General features: G+C 34.9%; 1 long non-coding RNA gene across 23 annotated transcripts; it reads left to right on the plus strand.

The window, feature by feature from the left end:
- The first annotated feature begins 1081 nt into the window (after nt 1-1081).
- Nucleotides 1082-12445, plus strand: LOC149206595 (uncharacterized). Of its 23 annotated transcripts, none has more exons than XR_016252566.1 (8): nt 1382-1880; nt 3021-3092; nt 6401-6495; nt 6630-7020; nt 7130-7663; nt 11034-11140; nt 11391-11465; nt 11990-12445. It is a non-coding gene; the product is annotated as an uncharacterized LOC149206595 (long non-coding RNA). The 23 variants fall into 23 exon arrangements; XR_016252570.1 differs by having other exon boundaries at nt 11034-11110; XR_016252563.1 differs by lacking the exons at nt 11391-11465; nt 11990-12445 and adding an exon at nt 1083-1369 and having other exon boundaries at nt 1746-1880; nt 11034-11110.
- Nucleotides 12446-12714: the final 269 nt, after the last annotated feature.

The following is a 12714-nucleotide window of genomic DNA, read 5'->3' on the forward strand; positions in this document are numbered from 1 at the left end:
GATATTGTAATTTCTTATTAAGAATTAATGAAAATGAAATCCTTATGCAAGAAGGAAAAAATATTATTAATTCTCTATTAAGGGGTTGAAAATGTAACCACCTACCCGAAAGTCACTTTCAAATATTTAAAGACATCATATTTAGCTTTGGCCAATGTTACTTTGATCTTCTCATTCATGATCTCAATCCTTTGCAAGAATCTATATGATTGTATGGTCAATTAAAAATGAAATTATATTTGTTTGATTTTTTTTTAACATTTATGGTATTGGTAATTGGATTCGGCGAAGGTGGATTCAACCACTACCATTATAATCTCTAGGTATATCAATAAAAGATAAGGTTAATTTGAACAAATAACATTGCAAAAGATGCCTTAGTAATAATTGAATTTGACTCGTATGAATTTTAACCACTAATCTATAGACATTTCAACCACTACCATTATAATCTCCAGACATACCAATGAAAAATAAGATTAATCTGAACAAATAACATTGCAAAAAATACTTCAACAATATTTGGATTTGGCTCATATGGATTTTAACCACTACCACTGTAATCTCTAAACATGCCAATGAAACATAAAGTTAATAAGTATGTGAACAATGTAAACAAAAAAAAATTGTTTTCACCAACTAATCCAATGGCCTTGTATGACACAAATTCACTCAAGAATCACCTCCTCCTTCTCCTCCATTTTTTTTCCCTTCTTTCTTTTTCGGAATGGCATAATTTTTCAAAAAATCAAAACGTTGGAGTGTGATTCAATGACATCAAAAACACTTGGGGCACCAAAAATTCTGAAGCTTGACAGTTATAATTCAGATTTTCAAAAATTTCTGCCAAATTTTATCATAATCTTGCTAAAATTTCTATTATTTTCTAAACTAATTTGTAAGCTCTTTAAACTACCGCCTTACCACCTTTCGGATGCATCAATTTCTTGATTGCGATGGCGAAAAAGGTTGACAACAACGAGGCAGCGGAGAAATGGTGAAAGTTGGTGGTGTTAACGACGGAAATGTGACTCAGGTAACAAAGATTGTGGTTATAATTACTAATGGTAGGTAAGGGGCTGGTCTGATGAATAGGAACGGGGAATTATGCATACATTATTGTTACCGTGTTTGATTGAGAGAGTGAATAGAGGGATTTGGTGGGGGCTTGGGACAGTGGAGAAAGGTTCATGGTCTATGCAATGGAATGTGTGGCGTGAATTTGATTGGTAAACAAAAAGAGGACGCGGCTTCGAGTTATGGAGATCTGGTATTGGTGTCTGAGAAACAAAGAGAAATAAAGGATGGTCTGGTACGGGTGGTACTGGTGTCTTAGAAACAAAGGATGGCTGTTGCGATGATTTATTTTGTGACTAGTTTTTTTCAATGGAAGAAATTTTGTTTAGAGTAGATTCCAGGTGTATATAGTCTTGTTCAAAATGGGATCTCTTGTTCAGAATTGGATCACCCAATTTATAAGGTCTAAACCTCCTCATCTAATCATTAGACCACCATACTTACTATGAACTAGTATCATTTTCAGCAAGAATTGGATCACCCAATTTATAAGGTCTAAACCTCCTCATTAGACCACCATACTTACTATGAACTAGTATCATTTTCAGCCAACATCAACACCAGTGTTCAGAATTTGTTCAGAATTAGATCACGCAATTTATAAGGTCTAAACCTCCTCATCTAATCATTAGACCACCATACTTACTATGAACTAATATCATTTTCAGCCAACATCAACACCAGTGTATTAGTTATAGGCATCAAAGCTCTGGTGGGTGGACGATGAAGAAGGATGATATGGGAGGGGGGAGGTCTGCAATCATTCCTCCAAAGATGGTGTAGACGGTGCCTTCCCATATATTGTAAGTGGGTTTCAGCTCATTCTGCCTAAAGTTGTATTGAAGTTTATATTAGGGTGGTTTGCCAGTGTTACTGGTTGGTCTAAGTGGCGGTACAAGTAGTTTCCGAATTGGTATGACAGAATTTCCGTTCTATTGGTGCATCCTTCGTGCCATTGGTTGCAGACACCTTTTTCAAGCGTGCGTGTCTGCTGCTATCAGGTTTCGGGTCAGAATTGTTTTGTTGAATGTTGTATGATGGTATGTGTACCTGTATTTTTTTTTGTGACTGGGTTCAGTTTAGAAAGAAGAATGATTGAATTCACAGTGGAATGTTGTTATCAAGATGGTGGAGGTTTACGTTTAGTAGGGTTTAGATATTTTTTGGGATAGTTTAATTTTGGCAAAGTGATTTCCATTTTTAATTTTTTCTTTTTTTTTTCCTTATATGAGATTATATTTAAAATCTAACAAAAACTAAACCCTATATAAATCAATTTACACTCTAAATCCGACTAAAACTAAACCCCATATAAACCAATTTGTGAAAGCTCATACTTCATAACTGGTATTAAAATTATGTAGGGGCTATTCTGTTTTGAATGTGTGATGGTGCTGGCAATGGGTTGTGATTAGGTTCAGTTTAGAAAGAAGAATGATGAATTCACAGTGGAATGTTGTTATCAAGATTGTAGAGATTTGGTTGGATTTAGATGTTTTTTGAGATAATTTAATTTTCGCAAAATGATTTCTATCTTGAATCTCTTTTATGAAATTTATATTCAAAATTTAACAAAAAAAAAAAAAATAAACCCCATATAAACCAATTTACACTCAAAATCCGACCAAAAATAAACCCCATATAAACCAATTTGTCTAAGCCATGATACTTCATAACTGGTATTAAAATTATGTGTGGCTATTCTGTTTTTGAATGTGTGATGGTGCTGGCAATGGGTTTTATATTACATGTGATCTGATTAGTAGTCTTTGAGTCATATGCTGTTTACGGTAATCTTCTATTTTTATCATGATATTATGGATATACATGAGAATCTCATCATTTGTTGCTCAATCTGCCCTGAATATGATTATTATTTATATCTGGTCAACAAAAGTCTTTTAGTATACCTGGCTTACAAATGTCCTTTATTAATCTGTCAGGATCTTAAAATTGCAGTGTACCAGGACATTTTCAAAAGGATTGCACAGAAGTTGTTTTGGCTGATATACCAGGTATACTTTTCTCTTCTTGTTTAATCTACACGATGCGCTTACCAGAGATACTATCTTCTCCCATGCTAGCCCCAACTTTTTATGTCGCAACTCAGCTGGTTATATATTTTTTACAAATGTCTTCAGTGATGAGAGGTTAGCATTTTTTGTTTTGTTCTGATGTTGGCCTAGATAAGAGATGTTTTCCTCTGTAAGATGTTCTCCTTAATAAGGAATATTGGGGTTATGTTGCAGTACTATACAGGTTAAGGTGGGATATATATATATATATAGTGTAAAAAAATCATAAAAATTTACAAAGTTTAATTCTGAGAGTATAGAATTGATTTGTGAATTTCTAATAAAAAGAGATTTGTTTAGCAATCAGATCTCAACCAATTAAATTAATCATCAAAACAAATTAATAATATGAAGTTTAAATAAAATCATACTCATTTATATCATATTCAAAATCTTAATTGTTATTATCTTTCTTTAAGATTTGGGTATAATGTTGAGCAACTGAAAATCTGTACACATCCTAGCTCTCACATACATTACATTGAAATCAATTGTGGCTTGCCATAGTTTGTGGATTGTCTTTCCCCGACACATTTCCTTTTTGGTCCTTATGCAAAACAATTATTTTAAACTAATATGGCTCAAAATATTTTGTTGTTCATGGAATGTATATGCAATTCTTATATATATAATTTGATCTTAACTGTCATTGAGAACTGGTTCTTTGCACCTCATGCCTTGAAAAGACTCTAGTATCGGTAAACAGCGAACTCTTTTTCCCTCACTGCCATTAAAGTCCCTTTCTTTACCATATATTTCCATTTTCCTTCAAGTTAAAGGCAGCATATTCAATCTGATCATGTAATTTATCCTCTGTTTTTTTTTATGTCTATGCGGTTTTGAATAAAATGTTCGATAATTATGAGTAATGTTAGTGACATAATATTTGAAATATGTGATAAGTGCAAATTTAATTATGAAACCAAGTTCACCCTGAATCCCATGATTTCAACCAAGAATCCCTTTTCAGAAATCACAAATGAAAAAATTCCAAGACAGTTCAAAATGAAGGCTTGAAGATCACCTCTAACATCAGTGACCATGTATATATTAACATGAAATTAATATCAGTGCCCCAACGTTGCACCACTTCCTGCCTAGTTTTTCTATGGAGACTTGTTGCGCATCTCTTCTCTTGGCATGTAGTTTTTGTTTTGTTTATTTATTCAGAATGAGAAAAAATGTGACATAGAAAAATATTTACATAATACAAAATGTTTTTTATTATATAATCAACATATTTATATCTTCCAATTTTTATTGACTATATAACATAGTCCTTCCACAATATAGACACAGCTTCGATAAATATATACTTAGTCTTACATATTCTGTACTAATCTAACCACCCAAATCAAAATAAAATTAAAAATGCTAACACAAATAACAAGTGCTTGTGTACTGGATATCCTCACAAAAATAGCCATATTACCAGCCAGAGAGAAATGTTCCCTGGTTTCTCTTCCATATATTCTTCATGGTACAAGATACCTGATGTAGCAACAACTCCTCTTTTTAATAGGTGATCTGTCTCTGTATTTATATATCTAAATACATGTTTTGAAGTACTCTGCCTGAAGTAAAGGATAATATCATTAATCCCATTTTTCTTGTTTATAAGGAATGTTCCCTGGTTTCTCCTCCATATATTTTTCATGGTACAAGATACCAAGGAATGTTCCCTGGTTTCTCCTCCATATATTTTTCATGGTACAAGATACCTTTTTCATGGTACAAGATACCTGGTGTAGCAACAACTCCTCTTTTTAGTAGGTGATCTGTCTCTGTATTCATATTTCTAAATACATGTGTTGAAATACATTGCCTGAAGTAAAAGATAATATCATTAATCCCGTTTTTCTTGTTTGTAAGGGATGATGTATCCAACCTGGCATTACCATTTATCCAGTCAGTACCATTTATCCCATCAATAGTAGCCTTAGATTTTTAGATTTTTCAAAAACTTTCAGATATGAAAACCCTAACCAAATAAATATAAAACCAATAACTTAGCTTATAAGATGCACCATAAAACCAATAACTTAGCTCTTTGATCTGTGCCTCTTCCGTTGTTCCAAAAACACACATCCCGTAGCATGTGGCAGCTTTAATCTACAAAGGAAGTCCCGCAACAATCATACCAGTTACCATAACAGAGTATAGAATATCATGGTGTGATTCAGCCTTACAATAAGAATTTTTGTTGTATTCTCATTGCTCATGTACTTGCTTGGATTTTGTGGGTATAAATGTAATTATATTTAACTTGAAAATACTTGTGATTATGTATAGATGTTGGATGTACTGCTATTTTTTGGTTTACCATCAGGTTAAGTTTAGATTGGGATCAATTTCAATAGAGAGAAGAATGATGTTTTTATAAATGAGATGGTATTATCAAAATGGTGTGAAGTTTTGTTGAATTTGATTGGTTAGAATAATTTAATTTTTTAAAAATAATGTTTCTATTCTAACTCTTTTCCATAAAATTTAAACTTAAAACATAATAAAAATCAAAACCAATTGATTTACACTTCATCTACACTTATATATACTTTAAACATACCGTTATAATTTGTTATTGAAATTTTGCAAAACCAATTGATTTACACTTCATCTACACTTATATATACTTTAAACATACCGTTATAATTTGTTATTGAAATTTTGCAAATAGAATTGCTGCAGAACCGGAATTGAAGTGTTTTGTGTGATAAGTGGGTGATGCGTAAATCACGCACTGTTAATGCTGTGCAGTTGTTTCGATGTTAAACTTTTGGAGCCCATCTCGATGGTAAAGTCTCAATTATCAAAGAAATTATTAGATCACATCTACAGTTGCCCTAAAGTTCTCTCAAAGTAAATGCCAATATTGAATAAACTCAGCCCATACCCTTTAATCATTAGATTGATAATTTTAGAAATAATGAAATACACGCCCCTTTTGTTTTTATCTGGGACAACTCTAGTCCAGACAATATTTAATATTTTTTCAGCTGCCCATGTGATGTTTGCTTTTCAGCTGTCCATGTGATGTTTGCTGGGAATCCCCCACAACTCAAACAAAAGCTTTAATTGTGGTCCCCATGGCGCTGAGCTTTTGATTTTGCATTTTAGCTGTACAGTGTTTGCAAAAGGTGTTTGAAATGTTGCTTTTCAAGCGTCGAATTGTACAGGTTATTCAAACCTGATTTTTGCTGGGAGCCCACACAACTGAAAGTGTGGATTTTGTTGGTAATTTTTATTAGCACAAGAGCGGCCGCCATCAAGATTGCTACAGAAAGCTCTGATGCCATTGCAGAACTACAGTTTGCAAAAATGCACAAATGAGGGGGCTATGGAGGTATATTTCACTTCTATATTCCATACATATCTCAAAAATATTACCTGATGAAATCATTTGGGTGAACGAAAAGACTAATGGAGAAATGTTATATCAATAATTTCGGTCATTTACTTTTTTTTTTATTCAAACAGCATATACAGCGGAAGACTGCCAGACCAGTAAATGCAGATCCATCTGCAAAGTTTTGTTCAATAGCAATGGAAAGTTCATCTGGAACAGAAGCAAGAGAAGCGAGAGCCGTTGATTTTGCAAACAAAAATGTGATGGCTATGACTGGTGCAAAGGTTGAGGAAGCACTTTCTGTGAAACAAGGGCCGGTACTTATTTGACTGTTGAAGAAAAGAAGAAATTGAGATCCGGTGTTAAAGTGAATTTTGACTTTCTTTCTAACCACAAAAAGCTGTAGTTTACACTGACTTAGGCATTCATCCTTCTTCCCCATCACTTGAAAGCATTAAAAGTCAGATGGATTTGATTAAAGCAGAGAGCCTACCTGATTTGAGTACTTTATCTATTATTCAGGTAAGCAATTCCCTTCCTATTTTTGTTTTATTAGTTTCATGGAATGGATTTCATTCAATAGCCTTTTTTCATGAGTGTGATTTTGGCTGGCTTGTATGGCATATTCCAGGCAGATTATAATGTCATATCAAGTATCTGGTGGTTCTATTCTTTCATTTCTTCATAAAAGTCTCTTTGAAGTATCAGCACAAAAGGATGAACCCTCTAGAAAAGACAGTACAAGCATAAAGAAGCATCCAAAGTAACTGTGAAGGATTTCCACAGAGATGGTGCAAAACATGCCATGAAAGATCAGGCTGATGACAACGTGGATGCTGCAAGGATATCTTGAAACAAGCGAAGTTCGAGCGCTTTGATAGAGAGCGTTCAAAGGAAACGAAAGGGAAATGAACAGAAAGCTTGTCAAAATCTAATTTTAAGAAAAGGAAAAAAATGCCGCTGAGCAAAGATTGCGTTTCAAATATTGTTGATACACAGCTTTTTCAAGACCAAACTGCTACTCAGATCCAGATATGGGTTGGCTGCTTATGTTGTGATTAATTGGGTTTACTGTGATGCATGTGATAAATGGTGCTTGCTACAGGTTGGAGTAGAAACTTTTCCCCTTCCAAAAAAAATGGTTTTGCTGTATGCTAAATTGGTGGTAAGTGTGCCTGCCTTTTCCTTTCAAAAATTCTACCAAATTTATTGGATTTATATTTATAATATTTCTTTCTTTCTTATTCTTTCCATTGGTTTAAGTAATATTTGCCAAAACCTTGCAACATTCTATTCTCAAACCCAATGCTAGTTTTTTCATTTTGAGCTTTTCTAGTATGAATAATTCTGATGTCCCCGAGCAAGACACCATGCAAGGATTGTATAATTTTTATGGAATTTCTCATGTTCATGTTTGGCTTGTGGAGGGACTCGGGAATCTCAAACATAGCTGATATAGTTAAGAGGTTGATTCTTGACAATGACTGGTGGGCTATGGTAATTTATCCCCTAAACATTTATGAGCAAATATTTTCTATGATCCTCTGCACTAAAATATGTTCACCATACCTGTATGACGTGTGTGATTACGTAATGCAGATAGATGCAGACAACTGTTTCTTTGGTCACATTATTTGGCAATTTCATTTTACAGACACGTTCCTTACTCTTTTTCAGGCAATTTTCTGTTTAAAATTTCTCTAGCTCACCTGATATAAGAGGGAACTGCTCATCTGATCAAAATTTCCTAGCTCAGCAGAATGCTAGGAATGAGATTTGGTTTCTTCTAATAAGATGTCTAGTGTGTGATCGTTTTCTGTTAGAACTTCTTAGCTATGAACAACAAATCTCCCACGTAAGTTTGAACAAAATGATATTGCTTGGCTAAAGTAGGTAAAATAAGCATACCTTTGCCTCCAGAATGCCTTCCAGCTTCCTACTCTCTTTAATTGGATGCTTTTTGTTTTCCTGCTTCAAGTAAATTTGCTTCATCTTCAAATCGTTATTAACCTATGCTACCATAATCTAAGCTTTCTCCAGATACAATTCAGATAGTCCAGTCTTACGTTTTGCACCGAGAAGCTCATTCCTCTCTACAAAAGAACCTGAGAGCTTAATTGTGTTTGAAACATTGTGCATACTCTGCACAACCCTATTTTTAATCGTGCCAACCTTTGTACTTGATTGCTGAGCTTTCAGCTCTTAAATATTGTACGCTTGTTTAGTGCTGAGAAAGGGTGTTGAGGCAAAAGCTGCCGGAAGTTCAATCATCCATTTCCATAATAATTATACAGTCCCTGCGTGGTTTTTCAGGGACATCGCAACAATTCATACCGGACCTGATCAAAATAAAAAACTAGCGAGGTAGCCAAAAACCGAAAAGGAAAAGTCAAGATTGCATTGTGTTTGAGAATAGAATGATACAAAATTATGTAGGTTTTAGCAAAAATTATATGGACCAATGGAAAGAATAAGCATTATAAATATTAAATATATACCCAATCCATCATCTGGTAGAAATTCGGAAGAGCAAATCGGGCAGAATCACAGCACATAGACATCAATGGAGCCACCGTTTTTGAAAGAGGAAGTTTCTATTCCAACCAGAAGCAACTGCCATTTTTCACATGCATCAGAAAAATTTGAAAAACACAATTTTCCTAATTACAACAGGGGCAGCCAGTCCCATTGCTGAAACCTGAGCGGCAGTCTGGGCTGGCAAAAGTGCAGTATCAACAATATTTGAAACATGATCTTTGCTTATAGAGTCATTTCCCCCTTTTCTTAAATTAGATTCACTGACAAGCTCTCTTCCACTTTCTAGGGCTTCCCCACTGGGATAACCTACTTGTACATACAGGTTATGTTGTGTCATTTTTTGGTGTACTTTGTTGTTCTTTCTTTTTTCAAATTAGAGGGCCTCCTGTACCCACCCTATTTTTTGTATGGGCTTCTCATGATTAGTGTAATTTCTAGTCCTTTTGACCTAGTGTGGTCTTTAGTGGACATTGTTATAATTTTAATTTCAATTTTTTCTATATTTTTCCTTTCCTATCCCCTTTGAAGATTCTTCATTACATATCCTTGCAGCTAGCCACATTATCTTTTCTAAACATCAACCTCTACTTTCTTGGCATCTGTTGCACCATCTATATGGAAGTCCCTAGCAGCGCCTTTGGATGTGTCCTTATGCTCTTTATCAACTTCAATGGGTATTTGAGCCAACAAAGAACCCTTATCATACATTTCTTTTCTTGAGTTTTTCCATGCCTCTTTCAAACTATCTTTGGTTTATCCATGTCATGCTTTCTAAGACACATTAATGTTATCCTTTTTTAGATTTTGGGAGCCACAATTCTTTTAACTAACCCTTATTTGTACAGCCTTCTCATGAATGCCTACTTGCCCGATGACTTTTTCTGCTGTAGTTTCATTTACTCCATCATTCTGCACATTCATTTTTCTTGTAAGCGTTGGAGACTTTCGATCAACCTAATTTAACTTGCTCTTGCCCTTGCTTTCTATATATCTCATTCTTACTTTGCATCGTAAGTCCCTTTTCAGTTCCAAGGGGATTTCTTCAAGTTCCATAAATATCTGCTTTCTTCTGTCTTGTTTCGATAAACAAGCATTAAATACATTCTACCTTTTTTCTTAGGGCATCATTCTTGGTTTCTTTGCTGGTTGTTAGTACTCTAATCTGGTCATCCTATATGAGATCAAGGGTTTTTCTAGATACACCTGCATACATACCTTCATCATGCACCTTACACCCTTCACCATCCTCCTAAATAAGTGTTTATACTGTAGTCTGTCATTCCCCAGGTCACGATCTTAGTTTTTAGAGATGTTGACACTCTGGGCATGGGTATACTTCATATAATCTAGGTCCATGGTGTAGCTTTTGGGTTAGAACCCATGTGCACAATCCGCAAAGCCACCACAATATAAATTTCCTAATCAAACCTATAACAAAATGTGGTTTGGGAAGTTGTTTTCGACTGTGGATGTGTAAATATCCAATGGCACTCATGCCAAAAGAGATTCTCTTTGAAAACCTAATGTTTTAGCATAAATACAAGGTCTCAAGGAGGAGAAAGGGACTTCTCTCCACTAAGCTTACAGTGTCAGCTTGTTTCCTCAAGTTGAAGCTAGGGTTTACATCACATCTGCTTTGCTTTGATATCTTATTATGAAGGTGCTGCAGTTCTTGTTGGAGAATTGGAGGCTCAGGATTCCATGTGGGATGGAACCTTCCTTAGGGCTTGAAGGTCATTATTGAACTTGAGAGGTTTACGATGTAACTTCTTTTTGTTCCCACACACCCCCCACTCCCTGTAAATTGTGCTCTTATGTTATGTTTGAATTCATTATTCTAGTTGATGTTATGTTATCTCAATCTAGTTGATTTTATATATCAAAGTCCTGTCATTGTATTGATTTCAATTTGTAAGTTTTATAGGTTGAACTGTGGATTATGAGGTTAATTTCTTGAGAAAGAGTAAAGGTATTATGGTTGTTTGATGTGTGTGTAGGTACTTGAAGCTGTTGGTGCTGGGTGCTGCTCCTCCTCCTTTGATTCAACTATCGCCTTAAAGTGAAGACTCTTGGAGTAATTCCAGCTTTTCACCTCTTTCTCATGGTCTTCTCTATCCTACTTGTTTGCTTCAATTGAAATCATATTATTAGAGATTCTTCCTTTAGTTTGGTTTGTCATTTTTCCTGATTTCCTATAGTTTATCAGTCCCATTAGATAGTTGGCAATTCCTATGGTTTAGGCCCTCCCTCTATAGCTGTTTGTTTTCCTTTTTCCTTTTTTTTGAGGTTTTAGCTGAACAGGTGCCACTGTTTTGAGAACATATGTGTGCTCGGAATGACTGTTTTGAAAACAGGTGTGTGTTGGGCGCAACCTTTTTGAGAACAGATGTGCGCTGGTCATAGGTTTCCTGGCATTTCTTGCAGCCAAGGTGCTCTTGTTCGCATAAAACCTGCACACATGGTTATGCAGGGGCTAAATCAGGCCTCCCTAAAACATTTTCTTGACTTTTTTGGGTTGGATTAGTACATGACAGTCTTAGAAACCCTAGATAAACATCAATTAACGTCTGAATGCTTTTGTTAGGTGCATAATGGAAAAACCAACTTTTTTTGGTTTTAACTTTTAGGTTCATGAAAGAAATGTGAAGTTGATCAATACATTTAATGTACATTTGTAAACAAATCTGAGCTTTAATGGCTGGTATATATATCCTTATTGGAATTTAGGAGTGATTCTTTGGATTGACTGGTGTTCATGTGAATCAATGTTGCCAACATCGCAATAATATCATGGTGTCACGGTTTTCTAGGCAAAATTATATTCTCAATATTGAATAGCACGGCATTTTCTGAAACAAAAAAAATGCAATAATATCTTGCGGTGATTGAAAATGTCACCGGGGCTTTGGGTAGAGGCACATAAGTGATTTTTTTTTGCTCATTTGGCAAACAGAAATAAAGTTTTGGAGAGCAAAGGAGGAGGAGACTGGTTTTGCACGGAGGGTTCAGACTAAGAGGCCTGTCATGGAATTGTACCATAATTGGTTAGAGGCACTAGAGGAAGTAGCATGAGAGAGAGGAGTAGGAGGTGACTATCGAAGCTGGGAGTGAGCCAGGGCACCACCTTCAAGGACTTTTCCAGAGCGAATTGGACTTACTAGTAGCATTGATAGAGGATGTCAAAGTCTACCTTCTGCCTGTTCTTTTAGAGGATGTCAAAGTCTACCTTCTGCCTGTTCTTTCATTTTGTCCAACAGCAGCCCTAGGGCCTTCTTCTCTAGAGGAAAAACCATTTCTGGGGCAATTACCTTTGCTTATAAAAAGGTAGAGGAAAGCACTAGTTAATTTAATCTAATTTCATTGTAGATGACTCATGATGAAGAAATACATCTATTATATTTTTTGTTGATATTTTGAGGCTGATTTAAGAGTTAGAACTCAGGAATTAGGATATGACTCAATGTTGATATGTGATGTGGCACTAAACATCTTATATATTATTTCTATTTTCATATATATGTGGAAATGCATTTATTTGATGTTATTATTGTTTTAGATATTAAAAAACTGAAAAAACGGATATTTTTGTGTTTTGTTTATTTCGCTGACATTTTCCGGTTATTTACGATATTTTGCTTTTCCAGAACCTTGATGATATTTTTGCAACACGATGTCAAC

Source organism: Pinus tabuliformis, chromosome 1_2, assembly GCF_031772625.1.
Source record: "Pinus tabuliformis cultivar Carrire ecotype Pingquan chromosome 1_2, CPIR1, whole genome shotgun sequence".
In the NCBI taxonomy this organism is placed as follows: domain Eukaryota; kingdom Viridiplantae; phylum Streptophyta; class Pinopsida; order Pinales; family Pinaceae; genus Pinus; species Pinus tabuliformis.